This window comes from Photinus pyralis, unplaced genomic scaffold (assembly GCF_008802855.1).
Source record: "Photinus pyralis isolate 1611_PpyrPB1 unplaced genomic scaffold, Ppyr1.3 Ppyr1.4_LG6, whole genome shotgun sequence".
Classification (NCBI taxonomy): Eukaryota; Metazoa; Arthropoda; class Insecta; order Coleoptera; family Lampyridae; genus Photinus; species Photinus pyralis.
This window is the reverse complement of record NW_022170663.1, coordinates 3697872-3712205: the sequence shown is the minus strand read 5'-3', so window position 1 is coordinate 3712205 and position 14334 is coordinate 3697872. Positions and strand designations below refer to the sequence as shown.

General features: G+C 35.6%; 1 long non-coding RNA gene across 1 annotated transcript; it reads left to right on the top strand.

The window, feature by feature from the left end:
• Positions 1-11464: 11464 nt before the first annotated feature.
• On the top strand, positions 11465-11854 carry LOC116173001. Its single transcript, XR_004145824.1, has 2 exons — positions 11465-11733; positions 11783-11854. It is a non-coding gene; the product is annotated as an uncharacterized LOC116173001 (long non-coding RNA).
• The last annotated feature ends 2480 nt before the right edge of the window (positions 11855-14334 follow it).

The window sequence follows — 14334 nt, the reverse complement described above, 5'->3', positions numbered from 1 at the left end:
ACAGGGGACGACCCTCCGCAAAACTGTGGACTGTTACTTTTTCAAGAAAGGTGTTTGTCGAGCAGGCTCTGACTGCAGATTCCGACACGAGCATTAAAAAGTAATACTAACGCAGTTTCTGAACGAGACGTCCAGAATTAAGAAGGGGGCAGTGTAACGGAAATGCTCCAGACATGACGTCGCCTTTGGCGCTCTGGAATTTTCTACGCGTATTCGAGAATGTTCGGGACTTACATTGCTTGCGTGTATAAATGGTTGCGGACCGAACATCGCGGCAGTCTACTATCGAACGAGATCGAGTACGGACGAAACATAGAGCGCGAAAAGCTGATATAAATTGCGAAGTGTGTGATATAAATAATCGATATAAATTGTACGGATTTTATAGTGTTTTAGTTTTGTTTAATAAATATTGATATAAATCGAACCCGAATTTATAAATCACGTTACAGTAGTTACTTTGGTTGCATAAAATTAGGCGTCTTTCAGTAGACTTTTTATCATGTAAAAGTAGACATAGGAAATTCCTATAGGAAATCCCTATGTCTACTTCTACATGAATATCACTGTATAAGCGCTACTTTTTTTCAAAAACGCGCTAAAAATACGAGTGGTTGGTGTAAACTTATTTGATTGTTAAAGTTTGCTTTAATTATTCACAACAATTTGCTTACAATCTCGTCAATGCACTGCGGAAGTTTCGTCTATGTAAATAACGGTCCATGCAAACGTTAATAAACTTACAATCGGCACAATCGAATTAACAAACGTTGACTCAAATTATTTGTTTAGAAATACTGAAACAGAGCGAATACAACTTAATACACCTACGTCCTACATACAGATACTTTCACACAACTTTGTAAAACAAACAAGGTAGCTATTTAGAGTTGACATATTTACACACTCAAGACTACTCTGTGCTACTGCCTTGTAAATTTAAAAAAGCAGTAAACAGTTACGTTAGCTCTTACGTACTGCAAACAACTCTAAAACAAATTTGCCAAATCTTAATAGGATCCACTGGACAGTTTTTTTAATCCTATCCGAGATTTCTAGATTTGGACGAAAAATTATATTTAAGATTGTAACAGCACAGACATTTCTGCTGGTTCATTTTGTCATACTGTGTATATTTGTTAGTTAATTAAGTTGGGAACATACTGTACATAAGTTCTGGGGAGTTTAATGAGTAAGTTGGTATGAGTGAAAAATAAGAGAGGAGAACGATGGCCGCTTAAGAAAGTCAAGGCGGTTGTAGTAAAACTTAAGAAAACATTTGTTGTCCTAGAGAAGAATATCTTTAGCGTGAATATTTTTTACGTAGGAAGACAGTGAGTGCTCTACGTTTCGTAGTATAAAATTTGTTACCTTTACACGCGAAAATAACTGATAATAAGTATTGTGCAATTATTATAGTGACGCAATCATATGTGAGTTCAACGACAAGAGCAAGAAAACTTTCCACGTGAACGCAGTTCGCAATCCCATTCTGGGAAACCATTTTCACCTTTTTGCCAGCGATTGTTTTACCTTGAAGGGGCCAGCGATTAGTTTATCTGCCGGCGTGTTGTTTTCACCTGAAGAAGATCGAGTAGGAATCGACATTCGAACCAATCTATTTGGAGGTTACCGACATCAACGAAATTCAAGGAGTCTGAGCCGCACTAGGAGTCAAACCCAGGCAGGCGACGACGAGCTTCCATGTGAAGGCGACATAAAAAGAGATAAGTACTTAACAATTTTATTTGTGTACTCGCGAGTTCGGCATTCATTTGGGCGAATAAAAGAAACAAAAAACCTTTCTACGTTTCTGATGCGAGGTAGAAATAATATTTAGTTGTTTGGTAGGGAAGCAATAAGTTAGAATTATAATTTGATTCAAAATGCATTGAAGAAAATTATAGGTACCGGTATTGTCGTTTTACATTATAGTTTGTTTTTTCTATCGAAGCAGTGAATTGTAAAACACCCAGAAGTCCTGTAGAGAAAGAGCATCTCAACCCTGAGTTAAATATTAGTCGAGGCATATTAGTTATTGACCACTTTTCTTTACTTATTGAGAATCCATCTTAAACTAATTGTAACAGTTGTTACAAGATGTAAGAAGTTTTTTCACAGCACTGTTTTCAATGCATTTTGTTTAAATGAAACTGTGCGTCGCGCCGTCCGTCCGTGTGAGATACCAGATCTCAGCACTGGAAAATCGTAGAATACCAAGCTAATCGGGAGGATGTCCCCCCACCCCCCTCCGCCCCCATTTCTAAAAGTTTAACTTGGCACCACTAAAGACATGCGTATGCAAAATCTGACACTAATTGGTTGTTGTATGTAAAACTTATGTACTTTTTACTTTCAAAAACAGCATCTCAGGAAATAATTCATGGGCCAGCGAAACTTGATGACCGTTTGGCACACCTTCAAGTTACAGGCTATATACTGTAAAAAATTCCAGAACCCTTTACAATTTTACATTAAACATAACGTAGACATACCTACCGAAATACCCGAAGCTAATAGCATTCTGAAAAGAGCTACAGAACGTCATACGACAAAGAAATCAAAAATTCTTGACGATGAACAAATTTTGCTTGGAGATGCGCCTGGATTCAACTTATTTACTAATGAAGGTAATGAATCGCTATTTCTATGTACATTTTAAAAGACATTCCCACAGGTAGTATTAATTATGGGTATTTCAGGAGCACGTCGCAGAGAGGAACCTGTGCAGAATGTTAATACCGCCCGGCCCGTGTGGCGCAGTTCAGTTAAAGCTGAACTGTGGTGCTAAGAGTCCCTGGTTCGAATCCGGGTTCGGGCATGGATAATGTATAGTGGGTTGGGTTGGTAGAGCAGCCTTAGCCGAAACCCCACCCACTCAAAAATAAAGGCAAATAAAATTTAAAAAAAAATAAAATACATCACATCAATGTTAAAGATGACATAATAACGGTTCCCGTACCTGAAACGAAAACTGGCTTTAAAAGAGAATTTGTGGTAATAAATAATGAATGGCTCGAGATTGTTAAGCAATACGTGAAAATATGATCCTTTGTAAAAAACCGCCAATGAACGATTGTAACGGCAAATGTACCTTTTGGTTAAAATTTTTTTTTAAATTTTAGCTAACAACAATAAAATTTAAATAATAATAATCAAATAATAATAAATTTACACAAGGTAAAACATTTCCTCCATAGGGAACGAATGAGGAAAAGTGCCCATAATGGAGGCAGCGTTCGCTGAATAGCAATACTTCGCTGTTTCAAATATTGCGTGGATTTCAGGTCACCAGTTTTGGCAGCGATACGGGAATCAACAAAATCTTTTTTTGTTCGATTAAATACAATCGGGAAAGTCCCATCCCAAACTGCCAAATATTTGAACTTGCAAGATCCATAGGAATATACAGGTCACTGCTTTCGTAGAAGCAGTGCTACCTTGTTGGCTAACAAAGGTGGGGATTTTTGTCTGTTAAAAGACACGGTGGATGGAGATCTTCGACAGTTGTAGAAGGTTATTTTGAAGAGAGTATCCTCAGAGTAAGAAATCACAAAACAAGATACAGGCAGCACAAACTTTAACTTCTGCGGCAGAACCATCCGGTAATTTTCAGGTGCATCGTTCCTACGAAGTTTCGAATCAGTGTTTGAGTAATCCTATGCGATCAAAAATGAGTTGCTGTCGAGTTGCATTTGAAATTTTTGTTAACATGGAAAATCGTATTTAACATGAACTTCCAAAGGCGACTCGACAGCAACTCATTTTTGATCGCCCGTTACAGTTAGTAATGAAAGTACTCTTGGAGTTTCTGGTGTTTCCATTGGTTCTTGCACTAACTGCACAATCACTGTAAATGTTTATAACAATATACTTAGTTATTTACATAACAGTCAGAAAAATGATACATTACTGGCGAGGAAATATTGAAGTGCAAGGCTCCTTTGGGAACCGTTTATTCATATGAGCAATAAAAATTATCCTAAAATCCATTTTGTTATTTAAGACTGGAAACGCCCTGTATACACGTCGTATTGATTTGTAGAAGTATTTATACAAGACCAAGTTTTTTTTCTAATTTGTGCTTTTTGATAAGAAAGCAGAAAAAAATTAGGCTTTATTCACGGGAAATCTTGCTCTTTAGCGGCGTTACAAATAAACACAGTTACGTTCGTTATCAAAATGGCGCAATTTAATGTTTAAATACATCATTATAATTTCGTTTCCTTAGAGAAGTCTTTCCATACGCCCACCTTATTCAAACTGGTTTTAAAAATAATGAGTAACATTTATATTCGGGACAATTTTCAATTCTTACTTTTACATATTTAATGTAGTTAGAGAAGAAATGAAGCAAAGGAGAAAATCAAGAAAATGAAGTTGGCTAAACTGTGTTTAATCAATGAACTGAACATTTCAAAGAAATCACTTTCAATGCTTTTGTTGGCCATAAATCGATCCACTCTTGCGATTTACCAAATAATTTTGGATAGACAATTTTAGTCGTGTACCTATTATTAGTTCGAGTGTTGTCAGCGATAACATAAATTGGACAAGGAATATTGTGTGCCGCATTCTCTCTTTTGATATACAGGGTGTAAAGCGATGGGGTATACAAGAGGGATTTTTTTTTCAAAAATTGATTTATGAAAAAAAATGTATTCTTCATGATATTTTTTGCTTGCTTTGAAAGTACCAATAACGTTTCGATAATCTAAAATTTATTTATAGAAATCTGGAAAAATAATAAAATTAATTTTTTTTATTGAAAGTTATTATCACATTATAATCAAGATAGCGTATTGCTACAAACCACAAACAATCGAAACGTTATTGGTACTTTCAAAGCAAGTAAAAAATATGAAGAATAAATTTTTTTCATAAATCAATATTTAAAAAAAATTCCCTCTTGTATACCCCATCGCTTTACACACTGTACATATATACAATGTGTTCAAAGTGAAGTCGGCTAATTTTTTTGTTATTGCATCTACGAATGGGTAAATGGGTAGATTAGGAAATATGAAACATTATTTCTCACGATTGCAATATTGGTTCAATCAGAATTGCACATCGGGTTGTCAAGAACTCAAGATATTCAATAAAGGCGGCGGATACTAAACAAAAGACGAAATAGATGGAAATATACTAGACTTTAAAATAACATAAACTACTTTGGGTATAATAATAATAAACAAGTTTAAAAAGGCATTATGCAAACATAAATGACGAGAACGTATTTTCCTGCTAATAATATTATGCTAGGACCAGAAAAAATACCGGTAGGCACGAGATCCTTACCCCATTCTCTTTCAAATGAGCCGCCTATCGTCGAAGTCTATACAGTCATTGAATAAGAATGACTAAGTTACTTATTCAATGATACAGTTCAATGAAAAATTGTGGAGCGTATACAAATACATACAAATTTCGAAATGAGCATTAGTTTTACTTTTATTCGAAGTGTCTACATATATCAAACTTTGCAAACTAAATGCATTCGTAAATAGCATTGCGCAGTGTCTACATTAGGAATTTCATTGAATACCTTAATAAATCAAACAAACAGTATGCGTTAACAGTAATTTTGAAACCAGTATTAGTTTTAGTTTCATTCAAGGTGCCTACATATAATATTTCGTTTTAATTGCTTTCTTAAATAATAAAGTTGCCATTGTGCATGCGCAAAACCAAATTTTAAAACTGGTGTTAGATTTGCTTGTATTCCAAAGGCCTATGTATTAAATTTCATTTAAATGCTTCAGTAAATAAGAAAGTTGGCATGCGCAAAACAACATTTTGAAAATGTCGTTAATTTTACTTATATTCGTAGTGTTTACATATAAAGTTTCATTTCAGTTTCATAAATAAAAAAGCTAGAATCGCATATGCGTTAAACCAAATTGTTGACATTGCGCATGCGCAAAACCAATTAATATGGGTATGCTCGGAATCCTTGGACCAAGCCCTTTCAAATGAGCCCTATATCGCCAAAATCGGTTCAGTGGTATAGAAGGAGTACGCGTGACGGACAGACGGACGGACGGACGTCAAAGTGCAGCCAATAGCGATTTTTCACTTTGAGGAAAATACGCTAAAAATATGCAAGTTATGTGTTATAAAATTTTGCCATTTTATAATTTCTAACTTCTAAAAAACCAATTAATTTACAGCTATTATTGTTATATTAAATATCCCGGCTATTTGTACTAGTATCCTTGAGTGAAGTCAAATGCTAGTATTTAATCGCGTTTTATATACAGTGATATTCATGTAGAAGTAAACATAGGGATTTTCTATAGGAATTTCCTTCGGTGTCGCATTTTTATTAGTTGACAGTTTTTCTCGTGGAATTGCTATAGGCAACAGACTTTCATTACCTGAACAAGCCAAATTTACATGGTAAAATACAAACCTCTTGTGCAATTATAAGTGAGGTATCGGATTAGGTATTCAATGCGATTATTCAATGACATCTGTCAAACTTCGACCAGTGAAATGTCGTCAAATTTTTTCGTATTAACCCGAATTTTCTTCTTAATTTGTTAATTTCGGCAACCGACTTATAACCACATCCGAGACCACATCTTTTAATTTGATCACTCATAACGAATTAGCTTGGAGCACAAAAGATAGGTAGCAAGCGCTCGTGGTAACAAGCATTCGTGACAGCACCTCAAGAATATTCGACAATACTTCCACTACTTATGGTATTACATACAGTGAATTTTTTTAAAATGCGAACATGGAGTTTGCATTGCATGCAATGTAATTTGCCTATGTTCGATTTAAAAAAAACACATCAATCTATTGAGTAGTTGACCGCTGTCACATTTTTAAAAATACCGTCGTCCAATTTAATTACGAAATCGGTTAGGTTGTTGCTTAGAATGTCAAGGAGGACACTTCGAACATTTATTGTAGTTGTTTTCGTTATTTATTTTCTTATTTTCTTCATTTATGTATTGAATAGATCAAATTAGTAATACCAGGTGCACATGATCTACAAATACTTGAAGGTTGATTCACAATGAGTTGTGGTGTTAGCGCGTGCCCTGTGAGGTCTAGTTATCGTAAGTTTAAGAAACATTTATCCTAAAGTTGCTATGGCCTCACATGGCTTCTTTAAAAAGAATCTTACCGAGCGCTCTTCATCATCAAGACTATAGAGTTGCTGTTCATAGTCACACAAGTTGCGCGATTTGTGAATGTGAACCGCGCACACCTCATAGATTGATGTGTTTTTTTTTAAATCGAACATAGGGAAATTACATTGCATGCAAACTCCTATGTTCGCATTAAAAAAAACTCAATTTCAATTGTGGTTAGGTGTTACTCCGTTACAACACGGCATGGCACAAAAGGCAAAACTTACTCCTATCAGTGTTTCTGTTTATTATGAGGTGCTAAAGATTAGTTTCTGTAACACAATATGCGCAAAATTGATGTTTTAGGAAGAAGTGCAAGGTAATTGTGCGTATATAATCGAAAATCCCGTTCGTGTATTGCACTATTTAAATTCTTTGTATTAAGCTGAAAGCAATCTATGTCCGTCCATCTAAGAAGCTCTCACGCAACAATCCGACAACATTTCATCAGATTTTTATATTAACTACAATATAATTGAACAAAGATATACACGCACATTGCCAAAAAGCAATTTGTCGTGGCAGGAAAATCCTAGCCCCATTACTATTTCGCATCTTTCGTGAGATGCCGTTATTTCCAACTGCGAGTAATCAGTTATTTTTCTGCAAAGCTGAAATAGATTACACCCACCCCTATACATTATCTTGTATGTGTCTCAGGCTAAAAACTCATTAAAACAATGAAGCCTACCCGATGTAGATAGATACAAGTATGGAAGTATATACAGCTACTATATCGATCCGGAGAGAATAAGTCATCAATAATATTGCACATTTTTGCTATACGGGCCCAACGACACTTTTTTCTTCCGGAGCATCAATCTAGTCAAGTGCAGCGCAGGCAGTGGGGGATTTAAATTTTTTGCGCTCCTAGGCACACCGAAAGATATGCGCCTCTCCAAAAATAATCTTTAAATTGCAATAAATATTGCTAATAAAAATCACATTATAACTTGAAATTTTTAAAACTAATATGGAAAGAAATACAGGATACCTAAGATTAAGTTTTCACACAAGTCAAAACTTGAATTGTCGATTATCGTTCTTACAGTTTGTTTAAACTATCTACCAATTCCAATTTATTTCATAATTTTAATTAAATATTTTTTCCATTTGTAACTTGTTAGGGGGACTTTTTTGAAATACCTAAAATACATATAGTGCAAAAAATTCCGCCCTCTAAAGCTAGGCACGTACCTTGTGTACCTATATGTAAATCCGCCACTGCGCAGGGTGACATTCAGCAGGGCTTTGTTTTCATTGTCAAGCACCTGCTTACGCTTTGTTTTGGGGATATTTATCATGTGCAAGACGATTAGTAAAAATTTGACTTGTACCTATACGCCGCTTCACGTCGCAATCGTTTAAACACCTTTGCATTGTACTCAACTACGTTTCGGGCAACAATCTGCACCCTCGGGATTAAAACACACATTTTAGTCCCTCGGTTTATAATATACTGTTATTATACTTGCAGTGTATAATAACAATAAATAAATTTATTAGACACTTGCTACACAGAACCTGTCTAAATGGCGGAGTTCAGACAGGGATATCATCCGTGTCTGCTCTTCCACTCAACCCTTCATTTATTTTATGTTAGTATATTTAATTAGACAGGTCATGACACATACAAGAGTAGTACATTTAAAACTCAACAAACAAGACATTGATACAATTAAGATGTGGTTTACAAAGTAAGTTGTTAATTGTTTTTAACACGGAAATATACTACATATTTATTATGTTTTTAGGAGGAGTCGACGAACACTAATTTTGAATTTATCTGGTACATATCATTTTACATCAGCTGCCAAAGCATGACATACATGAGCAATCTCGCACAAGTATGACCTTTGAAATATTCCTTTTTTATGCTGCGGAATGGTTATTGGTCTTTACGGCGAATGTTAATGTTATGTACATCTGTGCGAAAAAGTTACTTAAAGGTTACGATTTTGTGAAAAAGAACGGAAGCACGAAGAAATTTCAAAAGCGTTTTTTTAGTCACAAAAATGACCACCTTTTCCCCATTTAACCTACACTGGTGCGCCACGAACTTGAACCACCCTGTACAAGTGTACAGGATAGTGGTGCATTAAGGAAGTATACCGGACTTGCGATTTAGAAGTGGGTATGTATAGTTGGATTAGTCTCGTGTGTTCGTTATGTAGTTTTTTGAGGACATGGTACTTCCACGTTCCACGTGAGCATGCTGTCAAGGTATACAGTTTACAGTGCGTTTATCTTCATTGGAACATACAATTTTGCATTGCAATGGTGTTTCTCTAAGTTCCATTTAAAAAAAAACGCATCAACCTATAGGATCTGTGCGGTTCATAACTATGCACGCGTATTGGATAATAATGTGCAAGTCACAACTGAACCAGCCTTTAATTATTTTTGGCTATGTAGGATACTGGACTGCAAGTAAATCCCGGACTTGTCATGCATTTTTGTGACCGTTATATAAAAATAAACATTCGCTGAGAGAGGTCAGACAAAATTGATCATTTTTTGGAGGTTTTTGGCGGATATCTTTTGACTCGATCAACAGCCGACGTCTATACTATATGGATCTAATAGAACTTTTTATTCCGCATAATTTGATATATGACACATGTGTTTGTACCACTGATTAGGTACCTCGGAAACTAAGCGCCTTTTCTGGGGTCTGCCGCCGCACTATATAGCAACGCTACAATGTGTGTGAATATTTTTGTAACACATTTGTCAGAATTAATGGTCTGGAACAATCTACTGAGAATAGTGCTGGTGTCTGGTAGTTTAGAGCTAGCCATTTCCAAGCATTTATCGTTAGTCATTATGACTGTGTCGTCTGCCTACATTGCAAAGTCTGCGTAGGAAAGTCCTGCATGGAGATATTGAAAAGGATTGCGCCTAGGATACTACCCTGAGTGACCCCTACATGTATATTTTTGATAGAGGATATGGGGATGCATGAATTTTGACTGCGAAACTGCGTTTTCTAAGGAGGATGTGATTTGATGTAGTCGGGTATTTGAAGTAGTAAGATTTAGCTTTTCTGACTATTGGTTCACACTCGATCAAAGGCTTGAGCTATATCAATAAAAGGGTCACACACATAATTTTCCTGGTTGTGTGGAATTCGCGTGCAACAATCCCCAATTTCGCCTTGTCATTTATATTCGACGTTCCTTTATCTTCATTTGGTCTAATAGTATATTATATATCGCGGGACTGAAGTAGCACTTTTAATCCCTTAGGTAAAGTTTATGGCTCGACCGAAGGGAGGGCCATAATTTACCTGAGGGATTAAGACTACTACTTCAGTCGCAAGGTATATACGATATTTTTCGTACTTCCGAAACTGAAACACTTAATATGTATGGAGTTAGAGAACGCGTTCTTTCAAAAAATCGCTGCTTAACAAGTTACCATAGAACGTTGCGTTGGTACGAAAAATGAAAAAATGGTAACAAAAATAATTTGGAAACTGTCATTGGTAGTGTCATAATTTTGGTCGTGGGTGACAAAGGTGTATTTCATTTTGATAAAAAACAGCCAAAGTAGGTAAAGAATTGATACCACCGAAATCAAAAAAACTACATGAGCAGCAGCACGATGCGTTTAATAAGTAGTGCCGCATACAAAATGTGGAACAACCTACTGAAATTGCCTTGTTAGTAATTTCATCCTTCCGGGATTTTCGTCCAAATTAATCCCAGCGGGACAAAAAGTGACAGTTCAGTACTTGTCATAATGGAGTGAAGTTGTCACTTTAGTCCCGGAAGTACGAAAATGTATATTTTTACATGCAACATGTTTCATCAACCCCTCAAGAGAATTACTATAATGAAGCATGAAATCGTCTAGTCTGAGCGGCAACGTCTTGTTTCGGAAAATTACACGCTTCAAATCCTTAAAAGAATTCTCAACTGCAGAGTAGCCGTAGTTCGTATGATTCGCAAAAACTACAGGTACCCTTGATTTTACAGTAATTTTCTGCATTATATCCAGGAGTAACTTTATGGGAATACACCATGCCATACGAAAGTTTCGTATGCAACCAGAAGTGCTTGCTAATTACATCCGTCCAAACGCTTGGCTTTAGTATGTATATGAAAGTGTTGGAACTCCTGAAGATTTATAGTAGCCATATATAGCCGATACTAACTCAACTCCATGTAAAATCCCATAAGACGATTTTCAAATCTCCTGAAGGTCATCTGCCTCGTTCTCTAGCAGTGACTTTGAAAACTAAATAGAGGTCACAAAGGTTAACGACCTTAATTGCGAAGGTTAACGAACGTATGGCATTGAAAACCAACTATACTTCGTTCACCCAACAGAAATAGTTAAGCCCCTCCTCAACAATTACCGCCACATTTGAATACGACATTGTTATTGGTGTAATTTTTGAAGCCACAATCACACTTGTAAAGCGAATTGGCCGAATTGGGTAATCTGTCATCTTGCCTATTGCGTTTCTGCCGGTTTTTACGTTTTTACATCTTTACTTGCGTCAATTTGCCATTAATCTCCTTTATTCACACAAAATAGTCTTTATAAAGACTCGTCGGTGTATTCTAAAGATAGTCAGGTGAGTAATTATAAAATTTTATACACGATTTTTACATGCCTGTTTTTAGGGTTATATTATTCGCGATCAAGAAAAGTTGTACGCAAACATGAATGTCGCCGGTGCTGCTTTCTCTCCACCGAAAAAACGTTCTGCCAAGCACTTTTCAGTTGAAGACAAAACTGGCATTTTAAATATCTTCAAGCAATTGGAAGAACGCAATTCGCCATGCTCAAAGTGAAGAGGAAAAGATGTGGCAAATTGACATTTTAATGGACATCGTAGTGGAGCCATTAGTAATTCATGTGGGAGATGACTCGACGTCAACGGAGTCCGAATCCGAGTGAAGCGATACAGGATGTAAATTGTTATGTACCTTTGTTTATATTCAAGTGCACTTGTAATTTCAAAACTTTGTGCTGCTGTAATAATACTTTTTTGTACTTTTCTCAATATAAACAGTGTTTTTATGTTGCATATTTACATGTATTTAACAGTTTGCAGGTTTTACTATTTTTGCCACGACTTATATTCAGAGAGATAGATAATCTTGAGCAAGTGACATTTCAATTTGATTTTTCAAATTTTCCGCTTTTTATAATTTTGTGGTTGTAAAACTGGTTGCTGCTTACATTGGCCCACATTTTGTAGGAGTGGCTTAACTATTTCTGTTGGGTGAACGAAGAATAAATGTCATACGATTCAATGTGGAGAGGTTAACGATCCTACAACGTTGAACAGTGGGGCGGAGGGTGGATCATTGATCTCCAGACTTTGGAGGGGAGTAGCGATTATAAATTTCCGACATTCAGGTGTATTGAATAATAGAATATCTAATGACTACATCTACCACCCTGACATTGAAGAAAATGAGCTTCGAACTGGTGTGATTCACCACTGTGAGCAGTCTAAATGCCATTGTTTTCTGCTACAAACGACAAAATTCATTGACTTCAAAGGGAGTGGTAATAAAATATGCGCAGTTGTCGAAAAGTATCTATGCAACCCCCACCCCAATTGTAATCAAAGATAACTAAAAGTGTGTCGTCGCATATAAAATATGCAATATTAATCGACTACCACAATAAATACAGTGCCCTAGTTAACAACTCACCGAAAACAATCTGATAAATTAGGTAATTAAATTCCAGGCTCGTCGAATTCTATACGAATATATCACCAATAAAAAATTCAATTAGTAAACATTTTTATTCTCCATAAAGAGCCCATAAGGAATAAATTTAAATAATCAAAATTCTGTGTACTAAATAATTCAAACTTTTTATGACAGAACAATAAGCTAAATTTTATGTTGCTGTAAAAGAAATGCAAACAATACGGCTCTCTTAGATTGCGTCTCCAAAAAAATTCTATTATGAAAATTTAGCTTTCATTGCTAAGAAAGAAACTATACAATGTTTAATTTTCGGATTGCTCATCCTAGGACGATCTCGCAACTCATTTCGATATCAGTGTTTGTGTATCATTTTTGCATCGTACGGTCGAAAATGCAATAAGCAAAAGTGATTTGAATAAGACATCATTTATTAAGCTAATACCCCCTCTATTCATTATTCCTACACAAACCATCTCCGTCGATCAATATAAAACGAAGTTAATGATGTTTTTGCAGAAAGAGAAAACCCTTCAGCATGGAGGGTCGTCGAGAAAATAAATCTACAAATAATAGGAGAATTCCAAATATAAAGCCCTTTACATCGTAAATCTAAATAAAAGAAAGCGCAAAATGTTTCAATAATGGCTCTCAAATCTACCATTTTATTTAAAGCGCGATTTTGAAAACTAAAAATGAAACACGTCATCGCGGAAACGGAAATGGACATTTCTTTCCGATCAAAATGCGATGACAGGAAAAACCAAATTCTCTCTCGCTTCGGTTGTCTATTTTCGGTATCCGTTTGACCCACAGCAGATTGAGTTTTTATTATTTTCATGTTGCCGCGACTTAATTCGATGGAAAAGCTTAAGTATTGGAAAGGTGGCGTCGGAAAAATCGTTCTAATTTATTGTAATCAAAATAAACGTATATATTAGAACACAAAAGTTGATAGAAGGTAATAGGTTATAACTATTATTACCACTTAACGTTCGCATCCGTGAAATTAAGAGCATCATATGAATTATTATTATTATTATTACGCTAATGACGTTCCTCGCCCTAATGCCGTTACCATAAAAATCCATTTGATGATACATTTATGATTATGCAATGTGTGATTATACGGGTTGTTAAGTATATTATACCTATCTGAGAAATGAAACTAATAAAACGTTGGCCTAGTAAAATTCTGAGAGCTTTTTCCAATACACGTAACCCTAGATTCAGTTATTTCTCTGAATTATTAAAATATTTATCTCTTCCCGGTGTAGTTTTAACTAAATTTAACGTATTGTTGTTTATTAGCTACTTGTCGTAACAAGTCAAGAGCAGCAGCAGGCTTGTGGTAACTAGCCTACAAGACGATTAGGTGTGTTGGATCCCTGATCCGCCAATAAATCCGTATGAATTTGAATCACTGAAATTTGCGAGGAAATTTGGTTGTTGATATCAGATACTATTGAATTTCTCACATAATGGCCCGTATGAATAAAAGTGAGCAA